Genomic DNA, 26,158 nt, shown 5'->3' on the forward strand with positions numbered 1-26,158 from the left:
GGGTAGGGACCTCAGTCGTACTGTTTCCATTTGGGGGCTCATGGGCTTCCGACTTCAAAAACCCCTCCCCATCCAAGGTGTTTACCCCCCACATGTGTCATATACTACCCCTGTATGCTGTCTTGTCTGTCTTGTCTGTCACCCTACACAATCTACCTCCCCAAATATACACACTATCCTTCCCCAACATCCCACTCTCACCTTAAAAAAAAGAAAAAAAGGGCAATCTGTTCCCAAAAAAAAATCTCGCCCCATACATAGCTGTCCATTTCACACACATGTCCACTGGACATATGTAATCTTTTCTAATTGGCTTCACAACATATTATTGTTGTTCTCACCCCTCTCTCAGGGGTTTGAGTGTCCAAATCTACCTCCAAATCAGTGTATATGCACAGCTGTTGCTGTAGAAGAAATGGGTAACTATGGACCTTCCCTACATCTGTCCTGCACATCCCTAGCTATTTTCCCTACTGTCTTTTCCTCTTTTTGCCCCTTTTTCAACACTTTCCTATCACTTCTTTTTCATTTCTTTTAAAGAAATTAGCATGGGGTAAGCAGGAGTAAGCACTTTTAAGCAGCAGTAAGTGGGTTTAAGCCTGTTTGCATGGGGGCAAGCAATGCCTACACAGGTTAAGCAATTTAGAGGGTAACTGACTGTAAGAATATTTAAATGGATGTTAGCATTGCTTACCGTCACACAAACCCACGCAAACCCGCTTACAACTGCTTAAAAGTGCCTTAATCACTCTGTATCCAACAGCCCTTGGTCTGCCCAGCAACAAAATAAACAGCCTTTGCAAGTCTCGAACCCAGGACCCTGCACATCATAGCCAAAATGATTTACCACTAAGCCATGTCAGATATAAATAAATCTGATGTTTTCTCAAACATCTCATCCAGCACAGTCATTCAACAGTAGAGGAAATATATTTATATATGTAGATATATGTATATATATATATATATATATATATATATCCAAAATGTAAGACACAAACTTGGAACCAGAACAAAAACCTTCCAAATGCTGCTGGTTAAAATAAAAATCCTTTAATGGATAAATGTCTAGGGTACAAAACCACCATAAAAACACTGTTGTTACTGTTGTGCGCTTTCGTACACCCTCTTAGGTGAACTTCTTCAGAACAATTAAAAATAATCCAAATGCACTTAAATACCTACACAACATGATTGTCAATTAAGTAATTACATACTCCTATAAACATTTAAGGGAACATACTTCTCCCATTATATCACATAATGTTTCATCTTTAGCAATGGTGCTATAGAGCAACTATCATTTAAACCAGGGTATACTGTTGCTCTCAGTTTGATTTGCCATCTAGTTTCCTTTAGATTTAAATTATCATTTGTCACTTCACCCTGCATGTCTTTTTGTATAGAATCTAATACAAAGAATTTTAACCCATGTGTGTTATTCTTTTGAATATGTCTATATAGGGCATTGGTGGATGCCTCTAGCCTGATATCTCTCATATGATCATAGATCCGATCCCTCAGTCTTCTAGAGGTCTTCCCTACATAAAAACCTGGCATTGTTGGCATAATGCAACATATACCACATTTACTGAATTGCAATTGTAATATAATCTAGTGGTATATGTGTAATTCTGAATTGTTACATGGTCATTCAGAAAAATGTGTGCACAGGACTTGCATGCACCACATTTAAATGTAGCAGTTCTTTTGTTTTGATTAACCCGAATGGTATTAGTAGCCCTTTCTAATATTTGCTTGAAGATGATATATTTTTTACATATCACCTTAGGTACTGTTCCTAACTTTTCCATCATATTTGGTTCAGATAAAATCAACCACCAGTTTTTAAAAATAACATTAGCTATATACCTAGCATCCAAACTATAAGTAGTAATGAAAGTGGATTTAAGCCTGTTTGCGTGGGGGCAAGCAATGCCTACACAGGTTAAGCAATTTAGAGGGTAACTGACTGCAAGAATATTTAACCGGATGTTAGCATTGCTTACAGTCACGCAAACCCACGCAACCCTGCTTACAACTGCTTAAAAGTGCCTTAATCACTCTGTATCCAACAGCCCTTGGTCTGCCCAGCAACAAAATAAACAGCCTTTGTAAGTCTCGAACCCAGGACCCTGCACATCATAGCCAAAATGATTTACCACTAATCCATGTCCAATGTAAATAAATCTGATGTTTTCTCAAACATCTCATCCAGCACAGTCATTCAACAGTAGAGGAAATGTATTTATATATGTAGATGTATGTGTGTATATATATATATATATCTATATATGTAGATCTATGTATATATATATATATATATATATATATATATATATATATATATATATAATATATATATATATATATATATATATATATATATATATATATATATATATATATATATATATATATATATATATATATATAATATGTATACAGCTAGGTACTAGGCTATCAGCCCAAGGGCCTACGTAACCCTAGCCAACAAGGTTCCCTGGCTTACGCCACCCAAGAAAGTTATTTTCCTATGCCACTGTTGAGCAGAGACACAGAAGTGATCCCCCGGGTGTATTTCCTATTTCCCATCCACTCATCAAGATTTTTCTTGAAGAGTGCTAATGAAGAACTTTGCTTGACATAGATGGGTTGCCTGTTCCAGAGTATGGGAAGTCTCTGCGACAGGAATCTATCCTTCCAGCATGTCCTGTTTATTGTGGTGACAAGGTTTAGGTCCCTAGAGTGTGTAGCTTGGAGGGATTGGGATTTCTGTAGGTGTAGCATATCCAACAGCCCTGGGTTTGACATAGCTTTATATGTTAGGCAGAGATCACCTCGGAGTAGGCGATATGCTACGGAATAGGCAATATGCTACGGAGTAAAGCTGGAGTTTTTTTGAGGCGGTCAGTGTAGGGCATGTTTGAGGCCAGTAATCCTCTTTGTGAGGTACTTCTGTGGCCTTTCCAACTGCTGCAGATGTCTTGTGAGGTACATTCCAAAAGGGGTGTTGTACTCTATAATGGGTCTAATGAGTGTCGAGTAGAGGGGAACAATGACCTCTTTTTTCCTGGATGAGAACCCTTTTATAATGAGGTGTGCCACGTAGAAGGACTTCCTGACTACTGTGGTGATGTGACTATCAAAGAAGAGACTACTGTCCACCTGGGTCCCAAGGTCTCTTCTCGCACATTCGGTGTTAAGTAGATTGCTGCCTATGTGGTAGTTCATGGGTACAGAGTTTTTAACAAAGGGGATGACACTGCACTTTTTGGCAGTGAGCTTGAGGCCATGGCTGTGACACCAGGCATCTGTCTCAGCGAGGCCCTTCTGTAGGATGTCCACATCATTTGGGGACTTGACTATGGCTCCTAGTTTGCAGTCATTTGTGAACTTTGTTAGCCAGAGGCCTTCTGTGTTAGCCTGTACTTCAGAGAAGTAGATACCAAACAGGAGAGGTCCCAGGACGGAACCCTGTGGTACTCCACTTGTCACTGCTTTGAGGTCAGATTTGGAGTCTGCAACTTTTACAGTGTGAGTTCTGTCAGTGAGCCAGTTGGCAACCCATCTTGTGATGTAGGGATTTATACCTAGTTTAGTGAGTTTAGCTATAATTCCAGAATGGGGGATGGTGTCGAAAGCTTTGGCGAGGTCAAGATAGGCTGTGTGAATCACCTTACCCTCATCTACGGCTTTGGTGACTGCCTCAAGGAAGTCAATCAGGTTCAGGAGGCATGATCTGCCTTTCACAAACCCAAACTGGGTGGGATCCAGAGTTTGGAGGTTACCAATGTCTTTGTTTATGAGTTCCATGATGATATGTTCCATGGCCTTGCAGACCAGACTCGTCAGGCTAATAGGTCGATAGTTCCCGGGATCAGTGGTGGCTTCCCCTTTGTGGAGTGGGATAACTGTTGCTGTGCACCATTCAGTGGGCACAAAGCCTGATGTGAGGCTATTATTGAACAGGGTGCTTAAGTGGGGAGGCAGTTTGTTCTGAAGTTCGTGTAAAACGCAGCATGGGATGTTGTCTGGTCCCATGGATGCTGTGTTTTTGGCTTTAGAGAGTGCAGCTTTTACCTGAGTAGTTGTGATTACAGGGTCTCTGCATTCTTCTTGTATAGATATGGGCCCTTTAGGGGGTGAGGGGGGGGTAAAGTTAGCACTGAACCTATCTGCCAGGATGTTGGCAATATCAGTTGGTTCTGTAATTTTCGTGCCATTGTGCTGTAAGGTCTGGGTGTTGCCATCAGGATTCTCGATATATGTGTGTGTATATATATATATATATATATATATATATATATATATATATATATATATAAGAACACAACAAAAAAATATATGACCAAAGGGACCGTTAATGGGGGTGAGGGGGCCCAGTTTAAGTACCCTTGTAATTATTGATATCATCCCCTCCTCCACAGCCAAACAGATCTGCCTTGTAACACAATACCAACACTTGCAAGTCTCATACTCAGGACCCTACACAACATAGCCACAAGAAGTTAACAGTAAACCATCTCACCTGTACAATGTCAGGATGGTATCAATACGATATCATGCCCTCTGTCTGCCATAGGGAATGTACAATGTGGAAGCAGTAAACATTCCAATGATACATATAGATACACACATATATGCAAATACACACACATATATATATATATATATATATATATATATATATATATATATATATATATATATATATATATATATATATATATATATATATATATATATATATATATATATATATATATATATATATATATATATATATATATATATATATATATATATATATATATCCATATATATATATATATATATATATATATAGAGAGAGAGAGAGAGAGAGCTATATATGTATATACACATACACACACATTTACGTATATCACTATGTGTAAATATGTATAGGAAGATACATATTTAGAGGGTGCACAGCATATTGAACAGCCAGTATTCCTACAGTTGCCACCTTTTAAAATGGACAGTGTTTGATTCTCTCATACAAAAGACAATTACTGCATGAAACATATACCTACAGAGAAGTCAAAGGATATGACACCACACACAGGTTTGCATACATAAGAAATGTTTATTTGTGTACTGTTTCAGTTATATGTGCCATTTCATATAGCTGTTAGGTGTCTGAAATACATACTAACTGAGTAATGCAATTCTCAAGCAAAACATTTTATACAGTAATCTGAAAGCATAACATATGTTGCTGTCCAGGCCAAGGCCTTCATGTAGTACAACAGTAAAGAAACTCTGGTCCAGAAGATAAGAATCAATCAACAGTAAGTAATGCAGATGTAGTTCAGCAGCCTCCAATTACACTCTGTACTCAACCCCTAGGTGGAAAAGAATTAAGTTGTCACAATGAAGATGCATCTGTTACGTAACAATGCTTAATGTAAAACATCACTATCACACTGACAAACAGAACTAGCACTAGCTCACCAATGTTCCCAAGGTGAAATGTATGAAAATCTACAGCCATATACCTTAACGTGTCTTACTACTGATATCCCTCACATGTTGTAACAGCCTAGGTTAGAAATGGTGCATACCCCTCCCTCATAGAATGACTTACAAGGGCATATAACAGTGTTGCATACACTGACCTCTGGACTGTACAAGGACACAAACGTTTTGTCCAGCTGTAGCCCACATATATATGGACCCTACCCCACAATATGTGTTTCGGTCCACAACATCACTGGAATGATGGCAGGAATGCCAGCACAACATAATGATAGGCCACTACTTATTCAAAGCAGCTCAATCCCTGTAGTGGAGAGAGACAGAGAGAGAGAGAGAGAGAGAGAGAGAGAAAGAAAAAAACAAACAAACAACCAGTAAAAAAAAATGTTTTTCACCAACTGACCCTACAAACATCCCGACATAACTAATGGGACACATCACACTGTATTCAGAAGAGACGACAATCCTACAATAGTTATGTGAAACATATATGCATGTAACTGAATGTAGTACTTGGTCTATAATAATAGGATAGATGATGTGGAATGATTTATATGTGCCATCAGGAGTTGTTGTTGTAATGATGTCCTACTGAACAACTGCTATGGACAATAGTGTCTGTCCCTGTAGGCAGTGGGCCATACCTGTCGACTGTGCAGATCAGCAGTGAATGACAAGATGTAAGCCATCATAGTGTGTGCTCTGTACCGCAAGACATGTATGTTAGTGTGGCAAATAGCTGGTGGCGGACGTAATGCCGTTATGATAGACACATGAGTTTCAGAGCCCAACACTTGCAGGACAGTCATGTTAACATGTACTGTAGCATGCACAAATGCCATAGATGTGTAATAGGCATACCTGCAATCTGTCCCTATATACAACCCCCTAATGTTAGGCTGTGTCCACAAGTGACACTTGTCTGTGCTGTAGCAAGGTAGAACAGTGCAGCTGTGAAGTAAGGAGAGTTAGAGAGTGTGGACCTGATGTTTGAATGCACCATATATATGTGTGTGTGTATATATATATATATATATATATATATATATATATATATATATATATATGGGTCTACCTGAGATGGTCGACAGGCCATATGATCGAAACTCATTTGGTCGGCAGTTCATTTGGTTGACAGGCAGATTTGCCCCCCTCCCCAATATTGTGCGACACTGGAGTTGATATATATAGTTAGGAGGGGTGCCCCCCACATTGGGGGTGTGAAGCAAGCCCCAGATAACATGCTTGTCGACCAAATGAACTGTCGACCAAATGAGTTTCGATCATTTGGCCTGTCGATCATCTCAGGTAGATCCATATATATATATATATATATATATATATATATATATATATATATATATATATATATATATATATATATATATATATATATATATATATATATATATATATATATATATATATATATATATATATATATATATATATATATATATATATATATATATATATATATATATATATATATATATACACATATACATGTATGTCTACACACACACACACACACACACACACACACACACACACACACACACACACACACACACACACATATATATATATATATATATATATATATATATACATATACACACAACTCAAAATATATATCTACACATATGTATGTGTGTGTGTGTGTGTGTGTGTGTGTGTGTATGTCTGCATATATACAAATGCACACACACATATGTATATAAATACAAATACATGTCCCCTACTGTTGAATGACAGTGCTGCATGATATGTGTGAGAGAATATCACACATATTTATGCACACATATATATACAGCAGTAAGTGGGTGCAAAATGGACCGTTATTTCTTATGTGAAATCCATATTGGGAACACATTGCCCTTGTTTGTGAATGTGGGATTGGTATATTTGGGGAGGTAGGTTGGGTTGGAAGACAGACAAGACAGCATACAGGAGCAGTATATGACACTTGTGGTGGGTAAACACTTTGGATGGGGAGTGTTGTTTGGAATGTGGAAGCCCATGAGCCCCCATGTGGAAAAAATGGGACCAAGGTCCCCACCCATGGGCAGTCACAACAGCATCTTCACAGCCCTGAAGGTTCCTGGGCTGGGCGCTGAGCAGGAGGAGCATGCGGACCCTGTGATTGTGTACTGAGGGCCTCAAGGTGGTGTAGCACATCTTCCAAGTCTCTGTGGAGCTTCCTATGCACCAGACCCTGGACCTGACTTTGGGTGACAGGATCCTGTCTGTGTATGCTCCTGGGGGGGCAAACACCATCCCCTGAGGTTGGTCCTCCTGAAGGTAGTGCAGGACCAGAAGATAATGAGGTCCCAGGGTGGGTCCAAGATGTAATGTGGCCTGGTAACATGGCCAGATGTGATGGGAGGGTTGGTTCTTCTGGCAACTGTCTTCCCAGACATGCTATTGTGTCACAGTTATAGAACATATATGGGTAGTAAGAGTCCACACATTCCAGAATTATGTCTAACAGCATGCATAGATATCCCCATTAACACAAAACAACAGATGCGCAGCAGTAACATAGCAAACAGAACACATGCATATATGGAACCATAGTGGCCCTTACAATGGCATGCAGGTGACATTGTTCATAACAGACCACCAATGATAGTGTTTCAACATGGAACATGACTACAAACACACTGCAAAAATTGTTGTGCAATATGATATATGTCCCAACAGTAGGTCTGCTGTAGACATACCCATTGAGTTGTGTGATCAGATTGTTGTTGCAGATATGGTGGGGGGGAGACAGAGATGTGTATTAACAACTATTATATCCTTGCAGTATGAGGTCCTCAGACCAGTTTTCCTCTTTGTGTCTTTCAGACACAATGTCTCAGGAGAGACTACTGATCCACACACTCCAGGAGAATGACGACATCATTACATACCTGGTGCAGCACTACCACACCCTGTTTGGATGTACAGCCTATGATCTGCAGGAGAGGGCCACCCTGTGGAATGATCTTGTCCACAGGGTAAATGATGCTGACCTGCATAATCGCAGTTATGAGCAGGTCCAACATCGGTGCACTGATCTACTCCACCATGCCCGTCGGCATGCTGCTGCAGTTAGGAGGGACCAGCTTGGCACAGAGAGGGTCATGCCATCCTGCCCCCCAGACACATGCTGCGGAGCTCCTCACCAGCCTCAGGGCACCTGCCCATCTGCAAACACAAGACCCGGAGGAGAGAATTGTGGAGGTGGGTGCTACCCACACAATGGATGAGGAGCGTGCAGGTAAGGCCACAGGGCACATCAGCAGACCACTGTTGTGTATCCATTTGCATCTGTAGAGTTTAATCATGCATATGTGAGATGAAATATATATATAGTCTGTAGCCACGTTGTAGTAATAAACAGATCTGTAGTATTGTGGATTTGTACTGTTGATGTTCTGTAATGCTGCTTCCACCCTGTACCAATGCCACAGGTGTGGCTACTGACATCACATCTCTCACACAACTATGTAGGTCCCTCTGGTATACCTCTGGGGCAGTAGCCTGTAGCTGGTGAGTATTGTGTTTGTTCAGGTTTGCCAATACGCCGACCATGTTATGGCCATGGTATATTCCATGCACACATTTAATACACCTACCCATAATGCATGCTGTACATGTTCACTTATTGTTGCTGTTAACTGCACTGCATCCCAGTGGTCACCATGATGGTGTATCTAAAGGGTATGTAAGAGTCCTGAATATAACTAACAACCTGTTATTGCAAGATGTGTGCACAGAGATGAACATAATGGTGGGACAAATGGTCTACAATAGGGACATGTCTGAAATATCACCCTTATACAGTGCTACAACAGTGTATATACCAATATTACAATGGCAACTGTTGCAGATCTACACTACGGCATACCACAATACTGTATTCCACAACCCTTACAACCTGTAATGTGGTCCTAACATGAGCAATGAATGTATAATATGGAATCCTATGTTAGGACAGCAAATATGGGGAATACATACCTTCACAAACACTGGAAGCATATGTGTGTATACACTCCAAATAACATATTGTGGAAGCAGCTTTTGAGGTACTGACAGCATGCACTCTTCATGAGTATGGGCCTTCCAGCAAGTACAGGCCCTCAATGTCACACCAAGAAATGGTCTGCTATCTAAGACGTTTGGCCATCAAATGTGCTCACTTACCTGCAACAGAGGCAGCTGTGGCTTGCACACATCTTGCAAGCCATGGAATGGATCCCATACCTAACAGGTAGCACCCAGGAGTTGGACATGTAGCCTTACTTCACCCTTTCATATACCATGGCAAACAGTCCAGACAGTCATGTATGTGACAAGGATGTATGGGACAGGATTAATGTAGAAAATAAACAGATGGCCATCCAAGACAGATGATGACACAGGTTGCAAAATGGTCATGCAGGCTGCCTAGTAACATGCCACACCACTGAGGGAGTTGCAGGAATGTCTAGTAAGTACTGGCTGTGCAGTACCTGTATTGGCAATCACCTGGACTCTGCATAAGTGTGGCCCATGGGTTAGGGTAATCAGATGGGACAGTTGTACCACAGGAAACATCAGCCAGGGCTCTCTACAGTTAGCATATGCATAACAGCAAAAGTCCCCCAAAGGCATGCATTGAAATGTGTACTGGTGTACCAAGACAGTATCAATTAAGATACATGTGCTGCACAACCAACACCTCACCCCACCTCAGGCCCACCATCCCCATTTATACCTTGTTGGTGCCAGTGTACACCTGTATGTTTGCCATTCATTAGCAGGGACTAGGATGGTACACATGGTGTTCAGAGTTTGGGACTGGAAAATGACACACATGTCTAGGCCATAGTTGTCATGCATCTGCAAAAAGGCTGAGGATGGGGAGAGGGTGTCATCCTGAAACACAACAGTGCACTGAAGCAGAGATCCAAAGCTCGCTAAGAATGGCTGCATCTGCACACAGTCAATGTCATGAATTGTGGCAGACATAACCCTGACTCCACAGCAATAGTGACAGCACTGTGTGACCTCTAAGGGCTATGCACATGAGTTGACCTTGTAATAATGCAGAGTGAGGGGACATTTGTATGGCAGAGTGACCAGATACCTGCAAATGCAGAGGGCCCATGCTAGTATACCCCTTCCAGGAATAGTGACTGATGTAGTACACATAACAGCTGGTGCAACAAACCATCATGATAAGAGTGTGCACATATATGCACCCACACATTGTATACATCTCAGTCAGCATCTGCACAACTAACACATTTGTTTGATACTGCATTTGATTGCACAGGTCTTATGTCACATGTCACGTTCATGTAATGTTAACATATGCAGTAATGTGGCCCCATGGCATATCAGGGAAGAGGGTGACATATCAATAAGGGTGTGTACACTGCCTATAGTCACGGTAAGGTTTGAAGGTTGTCAGTGTAATTGTATTTTATTGGCCATACATGCACCACTGATAATGAGATCTGTAAATCAGACATCAAGCATTCACAAATGACATCTGTCCACATATCATCCCAGGTATGTTTCGGACAAACACATAGGGGCTGTGAGCAGCAGACCAAACATAACTGGCACACATATACACATTCAGCAATGGTGTGTACACCTGTGAGGTTTGTTGCACAGTACATGCCAGGGTGCTGAACAGGTACACAGCAATACTGTGTACATGGGTGCAGTATGTTCCAGGGGAAGGGGCATCACCCACTAACACAATCCATGCATCACAAAGATGTATAATGTTGGTAACAGGGATTGACTAAAGCTGCACTGCATGCTGTTGAGTGCCATATGTCATGCATGTTGACAGATGGGTAATGAGAGGTCTGTGTGTAACATCTTTTTGTAACCTCACCTGTAAGTGTGTGTGTGTGTGTGTGTGTGTGTGTGTGTGTGTGTGTGTGTGTGTGTGTGTGTGTGTGTGTGTGTGTGTGTGTGAATGTGTCTGTAAGTGCTATCTGGTGGAGTGGAGGGGGTTGGTGTATGTAGAATGCATGTGTGTATGTGTATGTGTTTGTGTATGTGTCCATGTATGCAAATGTGTGAGTGTGGGGTTGTTCATACCACTCAACTACCCTTAGACATTGTGCAGTAGATGGGAATGGACAGACACATAAGACACCAGGAATACTTTTCTGAAATGTAATCATAGGAAAGCTGATAGAATAATAAAGTCTGCAGCATGAAAGATGCATTGGGAGGGAAAACTAGACACCAGGGATACTTTTTTTAATTGCAATCAGCAGAAAGGTGAAAGAATACCCAAGTATGCAGCACTAAAGATGCATTGGGGAATTACTAGACAACATCAGAGAGTGTTTCCAAATATTACTGTAGTCCACATAAAAGGTTAATAGAGCAACAGATATTGCATCTACTGAACAATAGTTAAGTAGGAAACTCCAGTTTGTGACATTATTTACTGACTGTAGTAGCCCATAACATATGGGGGCCATGCTCAAGATGTCTGGCCAAAACCAGGGTGAACACTTGATGATAGGAGGGAGTCTTTGAAAAAAATTAATCCAATCAAGTTAAAGCATTAATGGAGTAACAGGTCATGTTTTGTGATCACTTTTCTGAGCAATTAGAAGAATGATATGTTAATGATTGGCATTATTGACTGTAATTATTCAAGACTGATGCAGGATCAGGAAAATAAGAGAAAACACTAGGGACATTCTGTAAGCTCTGGGACAGGTAAGTAGTATGGTGGAATGTCAGGGTGTGTGTCTGTGTGTGTGTGTATACTGTTAAGCAATGATGTACAGGTCTTAAAGTGCATTTCTTGTTTTCCCCTCACAGGTGGCGAGGTGGGTCAGGGTCCCTCCCGCAGGCAATCTGATGTTGGTGTCCATACAGACACTGATAATGATGATAGGTGTGGTGAGGTACAGGTGGGGTTGTCAGGGGCTAAAGCTGCACCATCATTTGACATTCCACTGTTATACACCCCATCCCCGCACACAGTCACATTGCCTATACATACCCCATCACAAGTGGCCATAGCTGAGGGACCATTGGTAGTTGGTGGCATGGGACAGGACAGTGTGGTATCTATGGCATGTGTGTCTGAAAACAGCAGCCATAGCCATTCGTCCGATGGGGTATCACATAGGCAGATGTACAGGGGTGCTCGTAGGAGGGCTGCTGGTCATCAAGCCCCTGGCAGAAGTGCCACATCTGGTGCCACCAGATGCATGTTTCAGGCCTTTATGGAGGTGCATGCATGTATGGAATGGTACACCAGACAGGGTCTGCGGCTGCAGAGTGCTACTCATTCAGCTGTTACTGACAACATATGTGATCTTGCAGGTGTCCACCATTATTTTGCAGAGGTCATGGATAGACGGTTGGGTGAGATGGTGAGAATCCTCAACCGTGGAATGTCTGTACTTGAACATATGATGGGAGTAGTGCGATGGCCATGTGGATGAAGGCCAGCAACACCAACAGCAGGAGGTTGAAGTGGATGTGCCAGAACTCAGAGCAGCTCCTGTAGTGGCAGTACCAGCCCCAGCACTGTGGGGGATACTGTCCACACCACACCACAGTAGGGCACGTGCACCTGGATTCAGCGAACATATGTCATCATTAGGAGAGAGTACCATATCGTGGCTTGTACCTGGTGGTGCCCGTGAACCCCTGGCAGGCACAGTTCTTGTGTCTGTGGCTGGAGACGGTGAACTGCACACCCTGCCAGGTACGGTCTGCAGCTGTCCAGTAAACCCCTGTATAGGGTAGCCACATGGCAGAACTGTGTGCATGCATACACACACACATTACCAACACAGCTAGGGCAACCCCATACCTGCACACACCACATCACAACAGCCCAATTAATAATTAAACCCTCTCACACTCACACACATGGTGTCGAACATATGGCTCAGTCTAGGTCTCTGGCAAACCAACAACATACCCTGTGCATATGATGATACCATCCCTGTCATCCATCACATCAATGTGGGGACAGGCTAATATGGTTCTGATGCACATGGTGACTGTACTACGGTGTACCAATGTAATGCTGTGTAACATGTTGTCAGCAGTAAAGTTTAATGCTTACATGTCAGGAAGTGTAGCTGTCCAGCCATGATGCAGTATAGCTGTTATTAACACTGAGTTATTGTGGTCTCCATAATATATTCCATTTGTGTTGTAGGTGTCCATGTGTCAGTAGGATGATGGTCTGCTGTTGTATCCTACAAGTGGTATGGCACTGTAGTGCCACCTTGGCTGTGCCATATCCTGGGTGCAGGTGAACACATGTCACAGGTCTGTATAACAGTTACTGCCTGTGCCACATGGCTGATAGGTCTGGGGGTGTATACAGGTGAGTGCATGGTGGCTGATGTGAGCAACTCTTCTACAGTGGACAATGGTAAGTGTACTGGGTGGTACACACCACATGTTTGTGTATAACACACACACAGAGGCTTTAGTGTTGATGCAATACCCAGAGAATACTGTACACATGGCTGTATAAACCTGTGCAAGGAACCCATTTTAGCCTATGCAATTCCAACAAGACAGAATAAGCACAAAAACACATTGGGAAATAAGCAGTCTGCTAGTTTAATGTCATTGACGATGGTACTGGCAGGATATATGTCCCCTTCCCCAATGTATTGAAATCCTCAACTCGTTAAACATAGGTGTGCTGGTGTGGGTGTCACAGCCTTACCCTTTGGATAGTGTGAGGTGCTGCAGAACCACAGAAAGTATGATAGACAACTACTTAACCTGTTAACATGAACTGTACAGTATTACAGCCAGCTAAGCAGGGGGATATACTCAGCAGTAACTGCAATGATAGTGGCTGTGTCCACAAGAGCCACACCCAGCTATATATACCAACCCCAGTATCGCTGTACACCTATACAGTGGGGAAGAGGGCATTTGCACATCTACCACTAGTTGTGATGGAATGTATTTCCACAGGATGATACCTGTGAAATGTTAGCATTTGCCAGGCAGTTCTTGGACAGATGACCTCCTGGGACATGTATATTCTGTAAATGGAAGTAGATTCCTTCACATACACACACACTTACTTGGCAACACTGGGACTAGAACCCCTACCTAGGTATGTAGTGCTACTGATGTGTGTAGCTTTAGTTGCACACATCACACAGCTTTTAGGATGAGGTGTGTTCCAGGTTACATGTTACGTGAAGAACATCCCCAGGCCCTGTACAGTATGGTAATGGGGGATGTACTGGTTGTTTATGTATAATACATAGTGTGACATACTGTCATATACACATTGACAAACACATAACAGTCATACACACATCTGAGAGACCTGGGCTTATCAGTGCTAACTACCTTGTCAGTGTGTCCATTCTGTTACAGATAAGTTGTACACAGCACATGCATAACTGGACTGGATAGTGTTATCAGTTACCTGTATGGTTGATGGTGACAGTGGTCCCCATACAGTGGAACATGGGACATGTACTGGGGGTACCATGGTGTAAAGACAGTATACCCAGCACCCACACCCCACAGTGGATACTGTATGCACTGAAACCCATGATAATACTCTGACATATCCACCATCAAACATTGACCAGGACTGCAATACAACCCCTTGTCTATCTCAGGTGTGCTACTACAAGGATATGCGTCTAATGCACATGCCACAGGGATAGTAGGGTGATGCATTGTCATGGCTGTCCAATGGTCAGCAATATCACTATCTCTAATACTGTGTGGCAAGGCATATTGTATTAGGAGAATGTGGCCTCAGAATGCTGTATCCTACAAATATACACACTTGCACACATACACACATTTGCCAGAACCCAGAGGGTATCCCATGCCTATCAACCCATTTGTACAACAATGTTGTGCTGGTGCTGCAAGCCCCATGTAGCCCTTAGGGTGAAGAGTGTAACAAGGTACATGCAATGTCCAGTACAGCAGCAGCCACATCTAACTATGGTAATGGGGGGCGCAGTGGGTGTGAAGGGCCTCAGGGTATTATCAAGTACAGGTCTACAAACACACAGACACTGTTATTCTCAGTAATGCACATGCACACATTTGTCATTACTGGGGTCCATCAGTGCAGGTGTTCATAGGTGTGTACCAGGCTATTGTCAATGGAGAGATGGGAAGTGTAGGGGATGTGTGTGCTGTGGTATCATGCCACCTGCCATGTGCCAGCAGGCCATCTATCAGCAGATACCACAGGGGTGATCCTCACGGTGAGAGTTACATGCAACATCCAATCATCTGGCTGTCTCTTGCAGAGGGCCACTGAGGTGGTCCAGTTGACATGTATGCAACATGTATTACATAACATGGTCAGTGTCTGTTTTGGAGACCTGTACCCAAGCATGCTCTGTTGACTGTGGTAGTGTATTTGAGGTATCCATGGCGTGTGGTGCATACAGGGTGTGGATTCCAAGCTGTGGCATTTATAACACAGCTGGGCAGACATGTCAGTGTCACTCAAGCTTAGATTGCCTGTATGCAGCCAAGATGGAGTCCCAACATCTGCACATCTATGCAGAGGACAGACAGACATCAGCTCTCCAACTGGTTATGCAGTAGGATGATGGTGTTGACAGATAGACATCTGACACTGATATGTATGCCATTATTACATGACAGCAGCCCTCAATGACATGTCCTATACACACAGTAGTCTACAGTTAATATCCACATGTCAGATCAATATCCAGTAGCAAATGCTTAATGAGACATAGCTAACACACCAAGAACATGATAGTGAGGACTCAGAGTCCATATTTGCATTCAGTGGTGTTTAGTTCCAGGATTACAATCTGCAATCTACTCTTACTTGGGAATGCACTGTCAAAAGTAGTAATGTAATGATACACTACATGCCAGTGTGACTGCATATAACGTGGGGTACTACCCATGTATGAAACACATTCAAATGGAAAAGAGTGTTGTACAAGCCATATATACCCAGGTGTCCCAGACAGTAGACTCATACCCCTTGGTACTGTAATGACAGCACATAGAAGCATGTTATGTACATGGAATTAAATACACTTATTAAAGATGTCATTACCCTACTATTTTATCAGACCGGAATATGGGCACTGGTTACCAGGGCTGAGGCATGCTTAGCAGGTTTCAGCATTGCTGCAATAGAAATGTTAAGCACATTTGCACACTGGTAAGTGAAGCCTACATGGTGTAAGTGCCTTTTTGTTTAACTGTACGTTAGCAGTGCTTACGATCATGCAAACCCGTGCAAACCCACTTAAAGCTGCTCAAAATTGCCTTAACCACTCTGTATCCAACAGCCCTTGTTCTGTCCAGCAACAAAATAAACAGCCCTTGCAGGTGTTGAACCCAGGACCCTGTACACTATAGTCACAGCAGTTAACCACTAAGCCACCAGAGCAGTGAAAACAATTGTTGTTTTTTCCAATATATCAGTACACATACTGAATAGTACTGAACAACTGCTATGACCTCTACAATTGTGTAGTACTTGTTAGTGATATTACTATTGAATCATGTATGTTGTTATATTTAAATATACACATAGATAAATATGGTGTGATACATCTGGGAAGGTATATACAACAGTCATGTTTACACATAACAAGGATATGGATATATATATATATATATATATATATATATATATATATATATATATATATATATATATATATATGTAGATATATGTGTACATGTACATACACATATATATTTATATATATGTATTTATATACATCTGTATATTGCATTATATGTATGTTCATATATAGCTCTATCTTTATATATATATATATATATATATATATGTATGTATGTATATATATATATATATATATATATATATATATATATATATATATATATATATATATATATATATATATATATATATATATATATATATATATATATATATATATATATATATATATATATATATATATATATATATATGTATATATATATATATATATATATATATATATATATATATATATATATATATATATATATATATATATATATATATATATATATATATATATATATATATATATATATATATATATATATATATATATATATATATATATATATATATATATATATATATATATATATATATATATATATATATATATATATATATATATATGGATCTAGGACTGTTGAACTTTTGTGAACACACTTAAGTATATATATATATATATATATATATATATATATATATATATATATATATATATATATATATATATATATATATATATATATATATATATATATATATATATATACATACATATATGTATAACATATGTGCATAACATGTAGTGGAGTCATACCTCAGCACCAATAGTCACAACCTCTTAGTGCAAGGGGATGTCATGTAAGTATTACAGGTATAAATGTAGACTCTTGCTACTGTAACAGGGGTAGTCTTAACGGAAATGCTGTGTGTGACATCACATCTCATATTGACGTATGCCATCAATTACTGATAGAAATCATAAGATCATCATAGTGCAGAACCACACAAATCACAGTAATGATCCAGTGGAATACAGCAGAGATATGACCAATAAATGTGGACAGTCTGACACAGTCTGGTCAGTCCAGAGGTATACACAGAACCCCTTAGTGCAAGTCGTGTGGACCAAGCCTAACAAAGTGGATGTTTACAGCCATGTAAATGGGGATATCACAAAAATACTGGAATAGATAAGCTCACAGTTTATGCATTCACACACTCCTGTCTGTCCTGACACATAATAACTGGAGGAGCAGAGGTCACAAGCCCACATACTACCCACTAGTTAGTGGCATACATCTGTACAGCATCCCACTGCTTTGTCAGAAATACACAACAGTTATGGTGGCCCGGCAACAGTACATCTGACAAATATCTGGACATAACATTATACTGGGTAAGTACACTGAGCTGCTAGGCATGTCACAAAGCACTCTGCAAACTACAGGCAGACTGCCACAACACTGGCCTATGTTTCTTATGGGGGAATACACATGTACCTGCAATATAGCAGGCTCTACAGGCATGTAACAGTATGGATTAACAGATACCTTGTGAAAGTGCATACCCACAGCCAATCTGAACACAGCCACAGTCACATATGGTAAGCGTGCTTAATATTACAGTATATCGACTGTGTGATCAACACCATCCTCATATGTGCCACTCACACACTAACCCTACATATACTGGACTAATACACACTGTATTCTGATGCCTGAATGTGGTATGGGACATGTGTCGGTTTGACCCTACAAACATGTACGCCGATAAGGTACCATACACTGGAGCAGCATGCAACGTCAGATAGAACAGGACCAAGAACAATGCCATCTACAACAGTCTGTACACAGGCCAAGGTACATATTCACAATACACACTCTGTCGACAGTCACCATAAGTACACAGACCTCACTACCGTGCACACTACAACAGAATGTCCAGGTTTTGTCCTCAAATATAACCCCTACTATACATAACATGTCTAGCAGTCTGATATCTCACTGGCTTGTTATCAGGTATGATGTCAGTAAATAATGATGTACTGAACATATGCACCTCTTTCTGCATGACATATGTGCAAAGGTTGACAGAGTTGTGGCTGGAGGCACAAACATAGGGCCAATATTGACATGTTGATGTGATAAACTCATACATTTACTGGTGTAACAGGGTTTGTTGTGACATATGTCTTCTGAGGGATATGAAGTCAGTAACTCACATGGCTGTCACCATGTACTGACTGCAATCCTCAGAGTATGCTACTGCATTTCTAAAGATAGGAGATATGTGAGTAACACAACACATGTAAGACTCCAAACACTGGCCAGTCTGCAGATAGTCCTACAGGTGAGAGTTTCCTCAACCACATAACACTGTCATGACAGATATTAAATCATGTAGACCAGCCATATCCACACAAACCCTGTTAAACCAACATTACTTCAAATGTAGAAGAGCAAGACTTACATTCTGACCTCATGTCTGGAACATCCCCCTCCTGTTTGTTGGCCTGTCTCCACAGTGTATGTTGTAAGAGGTATATCCCACTACCCTCTGTGATGCTGTTTGCCAAACACCGACATGAAGTCCTGCTCATAGTGAATGAAAAGGGCCAACACCCACATGATGTTCCTAGTTATAGGAATGTGTTTCCATGCAATTGGCTATGGGAATGTTACCACAGCTGTTCCACATGCAATCAGCTAGTGGGGGACATGCACAGGCCATCAGCTAATCATGAGCATCAGTTACAAAACACAAGCTGCTGCCTAAGCAAAGCAGGTATACTTTTCCACATCTACCAGAGAGGGAGTGAGAAAGACAGAGACAGAGTAAGAAAGGAAGGAGGTAGGAGAGTAAGAGCTAAGCATGCTTGTGTCACACACTTACCAGTATGAGGCTTCAAAGCACTGTATGACTATATATTGCTATTATATTTTTATGCAGTTATTGCATGCCCCACAGAGCTTACATGTTGGAGAGCTCTCCAAAGGTATCTTTGAAGGTGAGTGACATCAGCAATAGTGATAAAGGAGGGATAAGGTAAGTGTAGTACATGTGGCTGTTCACAAAAGCAGATGTCAAGGAAGGCACAACCACACTCTCTCAGGGACTCACACGCATTATCACAGTTGGCAGGGTCAGGATTAGAATTCCTAACTAACTATTTTGCTACACTACAGTATTATGCAGGTATCACATGCACCACAGAGGTTATCAGGCTGATATATGAGCAAAGGGTATGTCAAGGTGACTGACATCAGAAGGCATGCTACAGTAGGACAATGGGAGGTGTAGTGACTGTGAATGGCTTCCAAATCATTAATCTCCACACTCACACAGACACAGATTTGCCAGTACTGACATGCATGGGTTCATTGCTTCACAGGTGTGTAGTAGTTGACTGTGCCAGAATGCTGTACTAGTCTAGGCAAAGGGTATACCTTGGCATCAGGCCACATGACAATGGTCTGCAGTGTGGCTCAGGGGTGTAGTCCCTGGATTGGCCCACATAGGTGGGTATTGTATTCACCATCCACTCATCTGGGTTACTATTGTGGGTGGCCAGTGCTGTGCAATGCTTGCCAAGTATGTGTTCTATATTCCATAACATGGACGGTGTCTGGGTTGTGCACATGTCCCACATGCATGTTCTGTGACATGTGGAAGTGTACCTGGGGTGTCTGGGGCATGTTGTGTGGATAGATCGTTATCATCTGATGTGGCATTCCTGACCACATGTGGTGAGATCTGACTATGGAACTGATGTTGATCTTGCACCTACATTGACAGCATGATACAGGTATTCACTGGTGTTAGTGGCATCTGTCCATACAGGGCACGTGTATAAGGCATGGTATTTCCTTTGCAGGTTTCATTTGTTGACTCTACAGTTGGTGCAGGTGTCCAGTGGGGAACATAGCAAAGGACCAATGTAAGCAATTATTTGCCTGTTGCAGAGATGGAACAGGGTGCCATGTCCTCTGTAGTCCACTGCAATCACACCGTGGTTACTATCTGTGGGCAATATGCAGGGAACTACCAACAAAGTGGTTGTTGCCTAGTCAAGTGTGTTTGTGTATGAGACATAGGTGGAGAGTGTTCTCTGGGTAATACAAGGGTTGCCTATATTGTTCCCCAATCCATAATGTCACATGTAGGGGTATGGATTGTCTACACCAGCCTCTCTGTTGTTTGACATCTGTTGTCCTTGTAAGGTTGACATTGTGACATATAGTAGGTCCTCAATATATGAAATTTGCAAAGCTCACCCCACAATGAGTCCTGTAACACAATCACAGCTATCTCCACACAGGATACTGATGACAAGCATATACTTGACAGTACTGAGATTCAAACCCCTACCTAGCTATGTATTGCTACTACAGTGTACTGCATTTATCACATGTGCCACGGAGCCTATAGGGCTGTTTTCCCCAAAAGGTGTATTTCAAGGTGAATAACATCAGCAGTCTTGCCAAAGTAGAGAAATGGACAGTGTAGTGAATGTTACTGGCCTCAAAAGCATTGATCCCTTCACACACACACACACACACACACACACACACACACACACACACACACACACACACACACACACACACACACACACACACACACACACACACAGATTCTCACAGTTGCCATGTCTACAATTAGAACTCCTACTTAATTACTACATCACACTATAGCATTACGCAGTTATAGCATGCACCACAGAGCTTACGGGGTTAGCCCTTCCACAAAGGTGTATTTCAATGTGAATGACATCATCAGGCTTGCCAAAGTAGGGCAATGGACAGTGTAGTGACTGTGACTGGCCTCAAAAGCATTACTCCCTACACACGCACACACACACACACACACACACACACACACACACACACACACACACACACACACACACACACACACAGTTTCACAGTTGCCATGTCTGGGATTAGAATTTCTACCTAACTAGTACATCACTCTATAGCATTACACAGTTATAGCACATGCCATGGAACTTATAGGGCTAGCCCTTCCCCAAAGGTGTATTTCAAGGTGAATGACATCAGCAGGGTTGCCAAGTAGGGCAATGGGAAGTGTAGTGACTGTGAACGGCCTCAAAATCATTGATCCCTACACACACAAACACACACACACACACACACACACACACACACACACACACACACACACACACACACACACACACACACACACACACACAGTTGCCATGTCTGGAATTACAGCTCCTACCTAACTAGTACATCACACTACAGCATTATGCAGTTATAGCACGTACCACCATGTTTATAGGGATAGCCCTTTTCCAAAGGTGTATTTCAAGGTGAATGACAGCAGCAGGCTTGCCAAAGTAGGGCAATGGGGAGTGTAATGTGTGTGAATGGGCCATAAACCATTCGTCTCGAAGCACATACACAACACTCAGTCACACACAGGTTTACATTTGACAGGTACATGTATACAACTGCTAGATGAATAATGACTTGTACAGTCATGTTACACAGTTATCACAAGCACTACAGACACTATTGTGCTGAGGGCTACCAGAAGCAAATGTGTACAGTGATAGACATTTGCACATCATGTAGTATTGGCCAACTGAATGTGTTTTGGGTGGGGCAGGCCTCATGATAGGAAGCTCTTTGTCACTGTCTGTCACTCTCTTCCACACATCTATGTATGTGTATGTTTGGCCTATTATAATGTGTTGTCCTTGTATATATGTGTGTATTCCTATTCGATGTGTGTGCAAAGCATGACTGGTGAGCAATGTGGAGTGTGTGCACAAACATCTGTGACTGTCAGATATGTATAGTCCACTGTTCTTGCCAGACATGGGATTCATAAGTGTGGGAGCATGCCCAGTTTGACCTTTCAGTATTTTGCTGTCAGACATGGGCTTCGTTTCTCTAAGTGTGGGGGCATGCCCAGTATGGCCTTCTGTATTTAATGTGTGAATCCATTCCAGGTAGGTTGTACTCCAGTGCGGGCATTTGTGTTCTACACCTACAGCTAGCAACCTGTTTCTGCAGGATATCTGTAGATTGGTTGACAATATAGGGTCACAATGGGCAAAGGATAGTGGGATACTGTAACTAATTGTGTCTGTGCTGCTTCTGCTACATGGTTTTGGTGTTAGCAGAGATATTCAGACATATGTACTGTTTTACACTGTGATGTTTTATGTCATCATCTACTGACAGGTATACATATTTGCTTGCAGTACTTTTCCTGGGGAACACAAGATGAATGAAGCTGTGTCCAGTATTGTGGTCTGCAGCCTACATATTCTTACAGAATCATGCCATTCTGGAGGGGGAGCTGCAGACACTTGCTGATGGGTCTGTGTAAATGGTTCAGCACCTTGGTACTGTGGTGCCTGAGGAGCCCATGCTTGTACATCTATCGACGTGACAGTATGGCCATATCCTGCTGTGGCCATACCTCACAGCTGTATAGGTTCACACAGGTTACCCAGAGGCATGGCTCATATTTCTGGTCATTACCCCTTCACATTGTGGTTTACGAGCAGGTTTGTAGCCACCCATTCCTGTGTTTGCAGGCCAGATTGTATGTGCACACATCTGAGTTTCAGACTTCACACACTCCATGGCGTCCATGCTTTATCCCCCCCTCTGTTATTCTATCCTCTTCTGGACATTATGCAAACGTTATCTGATAAGTATCCCTATAGTTATCACTTCATCCCAGCAGTATTTAGGGGTTGGTCCACAGTTCATGCAGTAGGACATGGTGGACATGCTACTGGGATTTGTCGACATGGCCTTACATTTGTGTTCTGTGGACTGTGTTATGTTGTTATTTGGAAGTCCATGAGATAACATGCATTGGTAGTACGGGTGAGACACAGGCCTTTGACAGAGGAATATAGGGCATTTGGTAGTGATGCAAGCCATCTGTAGCAGGCCGGTGCATTGTGTCACTCCTACAGTCCCAGTCTGCAAGCCACTATACCCCCCTGGGGTGACGGGGTAGATGTGAACGGTGTTAACGTCAGTAGTTTCTGTCCTTATTGATCCATTGGTGTGGATGCTGGCAGGGTGCTGCTTACAGCTAGGGACACACCTGCATGGGACACCTCTTCAACATGCTGCATTCTGTGGCTATTCCCATAAAGAGGTGGGGTCATATTGTACTCATTCCCAACAGCAGGGATATGACCTGTGAAGTACCTGTGGCTGATGGTGGGGTGAGCTGGGTGCATGTGTGCTATGGAAGCTACTTGGAGCTGACTCACAGATATACATGGGGCATTCCACTTATGCTGGCTTGTGCAGGGACATCAGCTGTTTCTCAGTACTTCATACCTGTGCCTTTTGTGGTCTGCCAGTGTTTGGCCAGACTACATCAGTATTCCATACTACACAGCCAACTAATGTGATGATAACCTGTATGTGCAATTCCAAAGGTGTGTCCATTTGACAGTAACATTTTATACGCTCTCTGTCTAGGGTACTTCCACATGTGTACTGTTTGTATGTCTGAGCCCACATTCATGACATGTCCATCTTTCAGATGGTGACAGGTATTACATCCAAACAATTAGTATGGATTACTGCTGGATTGTGTCTTGCTGGGATGCATTGTGTTTGGCACTGCAGTTGTGAGAACTTGGCCCTGTCATCAACAGTACTGGCCATGGCCACCAGGACAAAACCCACCATGCCTACATGCTGACCACTCTCACACAACATACAACACACACCAACTTAACACACACAGCCCTGCATATTGTACATGTGCTACAATCTATCCTGCTACTTTATCCATCTCAGGTAATCTGTGGTCCACTGTTATAATACCTACATGTACATATTACTACATTTCTACATAGGATTGTGGTGGTGGGGGGCACACCTGACAGCTATAAACATTTTCTATTGGCTTCCATTTCATTCTTTATTCTGACCTATCATGCAGACTAGAGGCATATCAGTGTACTGCAGTTCTTAGGTTTTATTTACCTACATTTCAGTTTCGGACGTCTTACCCTTCAGAACTAACATCCCACTGCCTGGCCCATTGTAGTCTGTTTGTGTAGGTCTGGAGGGGGCTGTTCTCCATAGCCATCAATCAGAGGCCTTAGCACAGCCTTTCTTTGTGTTTGTCTACACCTGTCCTGTTGGCTGAGACTGTTGTTGGGTATGTAAGCCTCACTGACATGCATGTGTGTGTCCTATGGACACATATTTGGCCCACCACATGTCCTGCAGTGGATTTTGACACCTTGTATAGTACTGCCTACTATGTTGACACCAGTATTTGTTAAGGATTTCATGTTGCCGATATAGGTGTCCACTATCTGCTGCCATCCCATTCAGCCACCCGATTCCCTAACATGCTCACATCCATGATCCATACCATACCATAGCTACAGGTAGCAGTGATGAGCTTTCAAAAACCTGGCAATAATTTATTTTTTTTTAAGTGAAACAGCGGCGTTTTTCGCCACACTAGGTGGCTTCTTCAGGAGGTAACACAAGCGAATAAAGCTTGTCCTTCTTTAAACCTAACTAATTAAAAGCAATTAAATATAAAAGGCAGCCCTTATTTTTTAAATTGTCCATGCAACAATAAAAACAACATATTTCAAGTAAATTTTCAGGCACCATTTCAAGTTTAAAAAGAACAAAACCTACACACAAATACAATATGGGCGTCATCATGTAAAAAAATACTTACAAAAAGTAGAGTCCCCCAAGTCGAACCTACAAATGTGTACACCAAAACATGAAAACATTTCATAAAATAAAATGTACATAGATGGTAGATCATCTATTCACTGCTAACTAAGTATCTGTAAAGATTCCTTATCTAATTTAAATAAGATAGTACTAGATGCAGACACTAATTTTCTGACCATAGATGCGTTTATACACATCCATCAGGAAGCAAGGAAGCTCTCAGGAGTGCAGAGGAGTGGAGCTCTCTGGGGCCCTAGGGCCCCTAAAATTGTAATTACTACTGAGTTGTACTTGTTGGTTGGACCTCTAATTTCTTTATTTTAATTTCTTGATATTTATATTAATAAAAAAAGGTGGTGCCATGGGCTCACCTTGGGGCTGCTGT

The sequence above is a fragment of the Protopterus annectens genome, chromosome 10.part0 (assembly GCF_019279795.1).
Source record: "Protopterus annectens isolate FY-2018-M chromosome 10.part0, PAN1.0, whole genome shotgun sequence".
NCBI classification, from domain to species: Eukaryota; Metazoa; Chordata; order Ceratodontiformes; family Protopteridae; genus Protopterus; species Protopterus annectens.